Consider the following 10,554-nt stretch of genomic DNA (forward strand, 5'->3'; position numbering starts at 1 on the left):
GCCAGTCAGCCGCCAGTACCCTGCAATTTTAATGATCTAATCCGACAGCTAGCATGCTTTAATTTAAAGTTTTATTAACGACCACTTTCTACCCTCAAAGACTATATTAAAATTTGTTAATGGAATTGGAGATTATAAATGCCCCACTGCAAGGCCCACTTGTGCTTTTCTGCACCACCCCCTTTAGAATTCAGAGCAATCCTATTAACTCTTCTTTATGTTTTGTATAGGTCATTTTGATTGCAGTTTTTTGTGTACTTCCCTTATGAGATAGTGTTCCCCGAATCTAAGCATTTGAAAGAATATAATTTTACAAAAGATCACATATTTCAGATTCATTATCCTTCAATAGTGAGCTTAAAATTTAATTTCTTTGACTTATTGCAAATTTTTTTGAGTCTACCGGGGGAATAGAAATGAATCCTACGAGCAGCGTCAGACCGTGTGACAGAAATGACAGAATCCACCCCAACCACTGTTGAAAAAGGAGAGGAAGAAGAAGAGGGAGAAGGATGCAAGGACATGTGCCATTCATAGGCGTAAAGTTGCAGGATCAGGACAACCAGTTGTCCTCTACATGCTTGGAAGTGTGAAGCCCTTTGCACAAAACACATTGCTTTTTCATGCACCCTGTTACCATGTGAAGGCTGTCTCTGTTAGCCTGGACTTTGAATGGGCATCTTGAGAACTCTTCACTAGGTCTCCCAGACTCCACTTCTGCATTAGGGCCCCACGTTCAATGTACCATGAAAGGGATCCCCCAAACCCATTATTTATTTTATTTAAGGAGTCAGTAAAAGCATCACCAGTCTCCAAATCTCCACAGATCCCAGCACCAATGGTTATTGTTTGCAGTGTGTCTCAGGAAATGCACTATTAATCATTTGTTGTATAGAGTTAATTTCTCACAATTCTCCCCTCTTTATTTTCTGCTGCTATTGTTCCTTTCTCCTGCTTAAACATTTCAGCCACCCAGTGAAAAGGCAGAAACAACATCAGGTTCTCAAGAAACCAAACAATCAATCAGTTCACCAGCTTCACAATGGGACTCAATGGGAGCAGCAGGGCAGCTGCCTGTTGTTTGAATATCACTCACCCGAAAGCTTGGCCAGTATACAGAAAAAGCAGTTATTCACAGGAAAAAGAGGTAGGTGAAGGACACAGAGGGATTTCTAAGTGGAAATTTTTACATTAGAGAAGTTTACACTTGAGCTACTCATCTGGTCTCCTTTTACAGCTGATGAAAGGACATTGAAACATAGGGTGCAACTCATCTGATGCATTTGAAATATCAACCCTAGGACAAAATGAACCAGCTGTGCTGTGAAATGCCCATTTCTCTCCAGCCTCCCCTAAAAACAGCCTGAACAGTTGAGTAGGGTACAGCGTAGCCTTCTAAAGTTAAGGGAAACATACTCCCTTCTCTGTAGGGAGTGCCATGATCAGATCCCCATGGAAAGCATTTTTCTGGCTGGCAGGTAAACGCTACTGCCCCAATCCCTGGATGCTCCAAGCTTTGTATGCCAACTGAGTGTAATCAGTGGCAGGGAAGAGCACTGGACTACATGGAGCATCTGAGAGCCATACAACACCTTTTACAGCAGATTTATGAGATTTATTGTTTGCTTACCTCCTGCTTGGCTGTGGCAGCCCATGGTGCCAAACAAATCAGTGTTGCTGGTGGGTAGCCAGTTCCTCTCCATCTTCCCCTCCTCAACTTCATACTCACTATCCTTCATACTGTTGTTCTTCATGTAAGCCCTTTGTACTGCGGATGAGTTCCCCTACCACTGTGGCATTCACGTACTCAGTCCTTAGGTGGCTTTTCCCTGTCCCCACCTCTCCCCTAGCAAGGCTCTTGTAATGCACAACGTAGACTCTGGGCCCTGCTCATTCCTCCCTTTTCTTCTGAAATCCTTCCAAATTGTTAACACCTGTGCAGTGTGAGACCTCCAAACCCACCCGTGACATGGATGAGGTTCCCACTATTGAGGCACCCTTCACTTGGGAATACTCATGTTGCTTAGTGGGTAGGATTTCCCCATCCCTAGGTCCTGAACCTACTCCTCACAAAGTCAGGTAGACCCTCCTCTGTTTGACAGTGCTTAGCCCACTTTTGGTTTCATGCAGGCTATTTGCCATGGAAGTATGCAGCCAGTGTACACAGTGGAAGTGTAGAGAAAAATCACCTGGACCTCCCTATCTTGATGCTATGTGACCTGAAATCAATTACACTGAAACACTCAGTGGTGGGACGTACAGCAAGTTGGGTATTTTTCACTCTCAATGACCTAATGCTCCCGCATGTTGTTTCTTGCTGCCAACTCCTCCCCAGCCCTTGCAACCCCATCAGTAAGCTTCATCACTGTTGGATCCAGCCCACCTCTGCCCTGCGACCTTGCCCGCTTTGGGCTGGCAGCCTGTTACATGGTCAGGAAAGACAGAGCAGGTCACCATGTCAGGAGCACGGCTCACCAGCCTCGGCATCCCGGCTTGCACATGCCAGAACTTGTGCCATGATTTAATAGTCACATCCACACCTAATAGGCTACATTAAATCGGTATATGTGTTTTGTTTGCTGGCTCCTTATACACCACCCGACCAGGGCACGGAAACAATAGCACATGGCTGCAGAATTCAAGTCAAGCTGGCGTGAATTGTGAGCACGCAGTTCAGAATTTATCTTTGGTGAATATTTGTGTGTTAAAGTTACAGATTTGCTTTTTCACCATATTTGCAATAGCACTGCTCAAATATTTGTGGAGACTGAACACAGCCTAATTGAAATTCAGTTGAATTCAAATTAATATTCATTATTTTTTTTTTCCTTGCACTCTTCATTCAGCTCTAAATGGAAGCAGTTTCCTGCTGCAGAGGGGGCAGCTGTAAGCTGGTAGACTCCTGTAAGGGTGAAAAGTTTGGCAATCCAATTTGAATTTCTTGAAGCAGCCACACACTGGATGTCACTGCTATCTACATCGTTTGCATGTATTGACAGGCAGGTCTTGAGCTCAATCAGTTTATGCCTGTGTCGGGTGGGTGCTGATTGCTGGAGATCTGCAGCACCTCACTCCGCATCGTTGCTCACGCCACCTGCTCCTTCTTCCTTGGCACCCAGCTCCCGTCACAGTGACGGTGCCCTCTGCACCATTGATCACTCCAGCTCACAGCTCCGTGCCTTTGCAAGGCTGCCCTCCAAGCAGCAGCCAACCTCCCGCTAATTTAGCCCCCGTGAAAGGCACGAGCACGCCATCAACACAGAGCGGTTGGGACTTCTCCAGGAGAGAAGGGCAGAGATTTGTGGCTCTCTGGAAGTGGAGAGGGATTTGGAGATGTTGCTTATTTGTAGCTGTGCAGGAGCAGGGCTGAGTTCACTGAGACCCCAAGCCCATCAATTGCTTTCATGATCATAGCTCATGTGATTTCTATTGAAGGTGAGCTGATATTTTTAGCAGAATGTGATGAAACCCCACACTTCTATAAAGCATCATTTCCAGACCTTATCCACTTTCCTGTGTCTAGTCAGACTGCTGCTCTCTGTCTGCCACTAAGGAAATCTTGCCTGGGGAGATTAGAGATGCCTGGCACAGTAAAACCTTCCTCCAGTCACCCAGGAAACATAAGACATTTTTCTTCTTCGTTGGAAAAATGTGGAAATTAAATTGGAAGCACTACATGGATGCAGCTCTACCCAGATAAACTCACAGACTGTCAGGATGCAGATGTTCCTGTAGACTATTACTGCTCACATGCTTTTCAGAGCATCCCAGGTAGTCTGAAAGTGATTTTCATCAGGTATTTATGGTCCCCAGTAAAGCACTAAGATAGAAATATTATAAACTACACATTTAACAAGAAAAATACAGGAACAGCAAAAAATACCTAGAGGCACTGCAATGTTTTGAAAGATCTTGGAATCATCTCAGATGATTTTTTCCAAAGACAAGCTTTTACTACCACTGACCCTGCATATAGTCACAAATACTGTTTGTTTTCCTCTTGATTTTCAATCTTTTATATGCCTCATGGCTGCAACACCTAAAAGAAATGGAGGCAGGTGCAGCAGCAAGCCAGCTTTTCTGCTCAGGTACAGGATAGACAGCAGACCTAAGGCAGGAGTCCTTGCAGCAAAGAGACTTTATGACTCCCAAGCGCCATACCCCTTCCCTGTCTTAGCAAGGAGAAAAGCATAAGACAAATTTATCACGCCTCTAAATACCAGTGTAGCTGAACGTGGATTTTAAAAAGTCACCGTAGTGCTCCAGCCCCAGTCATGCCTCTATGGCATATCATCACCACAAATCACAGTTAGGGTTTCCCAAGCACCATGTTTGCATTTCCATACCTTAGCACATTGCTAGAGATAACTGTAATCCCCTCGGGCTGTAAAACTCAACATTAAATGCCACAGTAGTGCAAAGGACAGTTGAGGGGAAGGGATGTCCAGGATTTAAAAAATATCCTTTTTTTCAGTGCTGGGATTTTATAACAAGGTTTCCTGTTTGGTGGAGAGTTTCCACTCTGGTTGTGTCTCATGAAAGTCATTGTCTAAACTGGAGCACAGGCACCACTGGGCTGCATCAGGTGAGGGATCTCTCTAAGCCAGAACACTCTCTCTGGCATCAAATGCTTCAGGGAAATGTGCAGGACCTCTAAAGTAAGTTGTTTAGAGATGGCTTATCACCAAAGAAACTTTCTTTTAACTCCTCAAACATCTGTACCCCTAGATTCAGGGTTAGGATGGTGGCAGCACTGCCGTGGTAAATTGCCACAAGCTGGAAAGAGGCAACGGTCCCAGGGAAAGCAATCATCTGGAACATGTTTGTAATCATCTCACTAGCCGGCTGTGTGTCTGGACATCTGGGGTTTCTCTACAGTCAGAGACCTTTGGAGGAAGACTCCCATGGTCATGGGGTAATTCAGGCTAGAAAGGACCTCTGGGTGTCACCTAGCCTGACCCCATCCCACCTTTCTTAGATGCCTGTCTTAGGGTGGAAGGAAATGTTATCTGAAGGCAGAGCAAGCTATCTTTTAGGAAGCAAACTTGAGGAGAATTGAATCATACCATCTACTGTGCCATAATATATGTGCACAAAGGGTTGAATAGGCAGCCTTAAATCTGAATAATTTTTCTGCCTCAGTATGTTTTCTATATTTCCACTTTAGCTAGTCTTCCTTCTTCTCCGGGGAAATTTCTAAAGGAGTGCCAGGCAGAAGGTGCAAGACCGAGACATCTCCTAAGCTGCTGCCACCTGATCATCATGATCCTGCAGTCCTGCAAATGGAAAGGGACAGAGATAGGGTAAAAGGAGTCAGTGAAGAGCAATCCAAGGTGAGATGGATCCCCCCATGTCCATGTACCCTCAGCATCATGAGGATGGATTGCAGCCAGTGGGAGCTTTACCATCCTGCGTGCACTGACCACTTCACCCATGTCTCTGGTACCGACACAAGGCTCACCAGGCAGCAGTTTCTGGATTTCTCAGTGTTTCTTTACAAAATACAGGCACAGCAATTGCTGCTGCCCTCCAGCCCTTTGATCCCACACTTGCTTTGGCAGCGAGATGAATACTGTTGCAGCTCACCCAGCAGCTCAGCCACTGTATTATTAGGTTTCTTCAAAACCCCTGAATGTCCCATCTAGACCCAGTGACTTAATATTTTTTAAATTACCTATTTGCACCAGCGCCTCTTCATTTGATACCTTAATCCTTAATAGCAACTCACCTTTATTACCAGAAAAGAGCAAGTCAAGAGCAGATTTCTCCCAACATCCCCTGAGGTGAGAACTTATGAAATGAAATCATTTCACTTCTCAGCTGTGTCCTCATCTTCCTTAATTGTTCCCTTTAACTCCTGGGGAGCCAGCAGACCTGTCTCGTTCCTTTGCAGGCTTTCCTGTTCCTGGCAGACTTGAATTATCTATTGTTTGTTTTCATTCCTACCAAGACTTGCTATTTCTTGCTGGCTTCCTGTTTCCCCTCTTTCATGCTGTATTTTCTGCCCCTGTTTATTGACCTCATGAAGGTTGGATTTCCATTTTTTGAAGGACCATTGTGTGGCCCAAACACCTTCCTGAACCCTGCCATTTACCTGCTTTCTCCCGCGCTCGCTGATCAGACCGACACAGGCAGTTTGAGCCCCTTTGGTATTGTCAGGTCCTGGTATAGCTAAGCATATGCTGAAATCTCATTAATGGCAATTAAAGTTGAGCATGTGGTTAAGTACCTTGCAGAAGGTAGCTGTTCTGCTATGTCACTCCTTAAAGAGCATCCATGCCAAATTTTAGAATTTTAATCTCTTTACTTCTGACTCTTGATGCTGTCGGCCGGCTTCTTCCTTTTGTTGAAATCTCTCTGTCTAAAGGTTAGCATCACTGTGATAGGATTTGATCCTCTTCTTTCCCAAGGATGATGAACATAATTACATTCTTAACAAGTGAATTAAATTACAGCACGATTTCTCTAACAATGAGCGCTCTCCCCGCAATGTGCTGGAAGTGTTGCTGAGCTGATCGTGCGCAGGAGCCTGCCCATGCTTCAGAATGACTGAATTTTCTAAATTCTATTCCATGTGTTATTGGGACTTTAAAAATTATGTCTTATTCATCTATTGATGACAGTGGCCTCTTGGGTGTAAATTGAAGCAATTATGAAGGATCATGCAAATTAATCAATTATTTTCAGATTATTACATTCAAGCAGTAGTCTTGCTCTTCGATTTAGTTAAACTCTGCCTCTGAGTCAATTTTCAAACCTCCAAATTAAGCTATTTATTAGCTAAAAAGATCTGGAAAAAAACCCTTACGCTCATGAATTGAATGGCAGTAGGGGTCATTTTAAAAAGGATTTAACACATAAACTGCGATATTTAAGAACGTACAGAAGCGCCAGTCCTGACCCCAGCATGAGTGGGATGTTTGGGATCATGTAAAACACAGCCACCTAATCCTGGCTCCATGCACAAATCTCTGTGCAGCTGCAACACTGAAGTTGCAGTGCTTTAACGGAGAGTCCCAGTGCTGCTGGGAGATGAGGGACAGAGGGGGCATCAGGGGCCAAGGGGACATGCCACACTGGGATTGCGGTGGGACAGATGCCCTCTGCTCCTGCTTGCCTTGGGTGGATGCTTCGGGAAATGGCCCCATCGTCAGCTCTGGGGTTTCCTTTGGCAAAAGCCTATGGAGAAGGTGGTTCCAACCCTGCAACCCCAGGCAGCCCCGGGCTGGGGACGGGACCCCCCCAAAGTGCCACAGATGCTCCTGTCCCAGCTCCTAACTCCCCCTCTGTGGCTTTAATTGTCCATCCATAATGGATTACCACGGCTCTTCCAGACTAGCCCAATTAATGCAAATACTGATGATAGCTAGCAGGAAATAAAATGAGAATTAGAAGGCGAGCTGAGGGGCTCCTCACCCATGATCTCAGCCCTGTGGATGCTGTGCAGGCAGGGGCGGGCAGCGCTGCATCCCGCTGGTGCCAACCAGGGAATCTGCCCAGGAGGCTCTGCCTGTGGAGGGGCAAAGCCCATCGCTTGCGCACGCTCCTGTCCTCTGCCCACCATTCAGGCAGAGGGGTTACAGGGTGGCTGAAGGCTTTTGAGTTTTAATTTAAGTGATTCTAAACCAGCTTTGGGTTTATAGCTAATAAGACATTAGTATGCTAATTAAATTATCCATGGAGTGGTATAAAGAGGCCTTCCTGAAGTTTAATGGCTGTGTAAAAGGTAACTCTACTTGCGATGTAATTAATTCATGGAACAATAAATGTAAAATTAGATTCTTATTAATATCGTAGAGGCTTTTCCTGCATTAGGAATGAGGTGGGGGGACTGGTCATTTTTGTTTTCAACGTGGGAGAAAGGAGATGGCAGCTCCTGACTGCAAAGCACCTCCAGCCTTGGCAGCATCCCTGCGTCCACAACTTCTCCATCCTGGCCACCAGAGTCAGGCAAAGATTCGCTCCCTACAGAAAGCTCCCACAGCCCACAGGCTTCCTCCTAGCATCACACGGGGCAAAAGGAAGCACCCACACAACGAGCTTTCCCATGCATGCTCTCCCCAGACTGCTCAGATGAGGGGTGTTTCATTTTTTAAGAGCAGTAAGAGAGCTTCCTCAGAAAAAAACCAACCCTACCCTGGACTCAAGCGACCAGGAAAAAAAAACCAGTGGCCCCTCTTGAAAAAGCAGGTGCTCCAGCTAATCCTGCTCTTCCCCAGGGCCGTGAAGTCTTCCAAGTACAGAGAGGAATGCAAACCTGTGTTTCTTTGCTGGAAAGTGAGAGGTATGACCTCACAGCTCCATGAAGCCTCAGAGGAGCTGCTGTGTCTGTCAGCAGAGCAGCTCTCCCAGCATACATGCTGCGATCTGCTCCGCGACGTCCTTGATGGTTCACCCCACCAGCTGCTCCACTGCCCGGCCAGCTCCACGGCATTTGCAGAAATCTGCCATACCTGAGGGATTTCTAAACTCAAAAGCTGAGTTTCAATTGCATATCAAGGGGGAAGCTTCAGTTTTCAAGCCGAGTGCCCCAGAATTCACAGAGCCTGGCAGCAGGGAAACAAAAAGGCCTTCATTCTGCCTTCACCTTCCCTGTCCTCCTGTCCTGGGCTGCTCACAGACAACATGGGGGCTCTCCCAGGCATTGGGTTCCCACCCCAGCCCTCCCTGCAATCCCTGGGACCTGCAGGCTTTGGGGGCCTCCCCAGGCATCCCCCCACCACGCTGGACCACCCTGTAGAGGTGGGGTAGCCCCAGAGGAAACAGCCACCCACCTTGCACAGGCTTCTTCGTGCCCAGAGGGACACAACAAATGCTCTGAGAGGAAAAGAGATCAAACCTTACCCTCTGGCTCAGTCCCAGCTGCAGGGAAAAGCATCCTTATGTGAGAGGACACCATTTCTGGCAGGCTGAGCTCTCTTTCTGCTCCTGCTCAGCATCTCTCCTGGCCGTGGGTACCACCTCTCATTCCAGGGAGAGTTCCTCCACCTGCACACAGACATGTCTCCTCACCCACCGCCTGCCAATGGTCCAAGCAATGCCAGGACAACAGCTGTCACCATGCTCAAAGCAGACTGGCCAAAGCCCACAGCGCCAGCCATCCTACCTCCAGCAGAAAAGATGACATGTGGGTGTGCATTACCTCCACCAGAGAGATTTTTGCACAGAGCCGGAGTAAGGGTGAGCCGCAGACCTCCTTCTCTCTGAAGCTGAACCCCAGGGTTTCTGTGATAACCGTGACTTGCATCAGGTCTGGTCTGGGACATACCTTTCTGGAAAGAGGGATGAGGGTTAGCAAATTCCAGCTGAGCAGAAAGCTCTTCAAAACCAGTTTGCTGGGGATCTCACGAGAGGAGAGGCAGAAAGCCCAGGGCAAATGCCACAGGTGAAAGCCAATGCTGGTATTTATAAGGGAAATGAAACTGCTGAGGCTGCCTCCGGGGAAGAGGAACGGCACCCGTGGGCGGCAGGGAGCTCCTGGGATGACAGGCATCATGGGAGCATCCAGGGGTTTGCCATGATCCGGCCGCTCCAGGAGTGAGTCAGCATCCCTGGAAATCCTGCTGCTAGCCAGGAGATGAGTAACAGCGTCTCATCAAACACAGCTGGTGAGTTTATCCAACAAGGATGCAGGATGGGAAACAGTGCAGTATCTTCCTCATGGACCACATAGCCGCTTGCAGTTCCCTCTGGTTGATGCTCCTTCCCCAAAATGCCTCTACTGACCTGACATGGCAGTGTTGCAGAAGAGGGCTGAGTATGTTCCCAGACAATCGCATGCCATCAGGGGCTGTTTTGTCAGTACCGGGGCCCCAAGCCCTCGCTGGGCTCCTGTAGAAATACCTTGGGGGAAGTGAGAGGATTCCAGTGAGACCAGCAACCTGCAGAGCCGTTCCTCAGCTTCCTGCCTGCAACCCTGCTGTTGGGCAGTCAAGGCTGGTTGTTAGCAATTAATTGCCTTTGTGGCTTGTTCATTACAGCATCTTACCAGACCAGTGACACAGAAGCTGAAAGTTACCCCCTTGCAGGTGGCTGAGCCAGCCTCACAGCTCGCTGCTCCAGAAAGGGGAAATCTCGTGCTCCTTCCAGCCCTGCTCCTCCCTTATGCCTCTCAGCATGCTCAGGAGAGCCAGGCAGACAACATTTGCATGGGTAACAGGCAAAGTAAGGTTTGTCTTTTCACCAGGTTGGCAGTGACAGCACCTTATCGCAGGGCCAGAGCAGTGTCCAAGGCAGCTCATGGGGGAGGAGGTCAGCAGGACATCTTCCTATGGTTGCAGCTCGGTGAAGCTCATGCGAGTGTCCTTTGAATTGTAACCTGCAACCTGTTCCCAACTCAGCAAATAGAAAATCAAAACAGGACACAGGTGACAGCCATCGGAAATGTCCATTCTGAGGACATTGATCACACCAAACTTTGCAGAGTCCTGCAGTGATGGGGAGGCAACAGACAGGCTGAGTTTTTCTCCCCAGTGCAGGCAGTGCAGTGCCTGCTCTCCTCCCTGCTCCACACCTCCCGCTTCAGCAGCCTCCCCCAGTGACTCCTCTGATCCC

The 10,554-nt window shown here is 47.6% G+C and overlaps 1 long non-coding RNA gene across 1 annotated transcript; it reads right to left on the reverse strand.

Moving 5' to 3' along the window:
- Nucleotides 1-2,637: 2,637 nt before the first annotated feature.
- On the reverse strand, nt 2,638-8,908 carry LOC138682314 (uncharacterized). Its single transcript, XR_011322418.1, has 2 exons — nt 8,845-8,908; nt 2,638-5,276 (listed from the first exon to the last, which is right to left on the reverse strand). It is a non-coding gene; the product is annotated as an uncharacterized lncRNA (long non-coding RNA).
- Nucleotides 8,909-10,554: the final 1,646 nt, after the last annotated feature.

Source organism: Haliaeetus albicilla, chromosome 27 (assembly GCF_947461875.1).
Source record: "Haliaeetus albicilla chromosome 27, bHalAlb1.1, whole genome shotgun sequence".
Classification (NCBI taxonomy): domain Eukaryota; kingdom Metazoa; phylum Chordata; class Aves; order Accipitriformes; family Accipitridae; genus Haliaeetus; species Haliaeetus albicilla.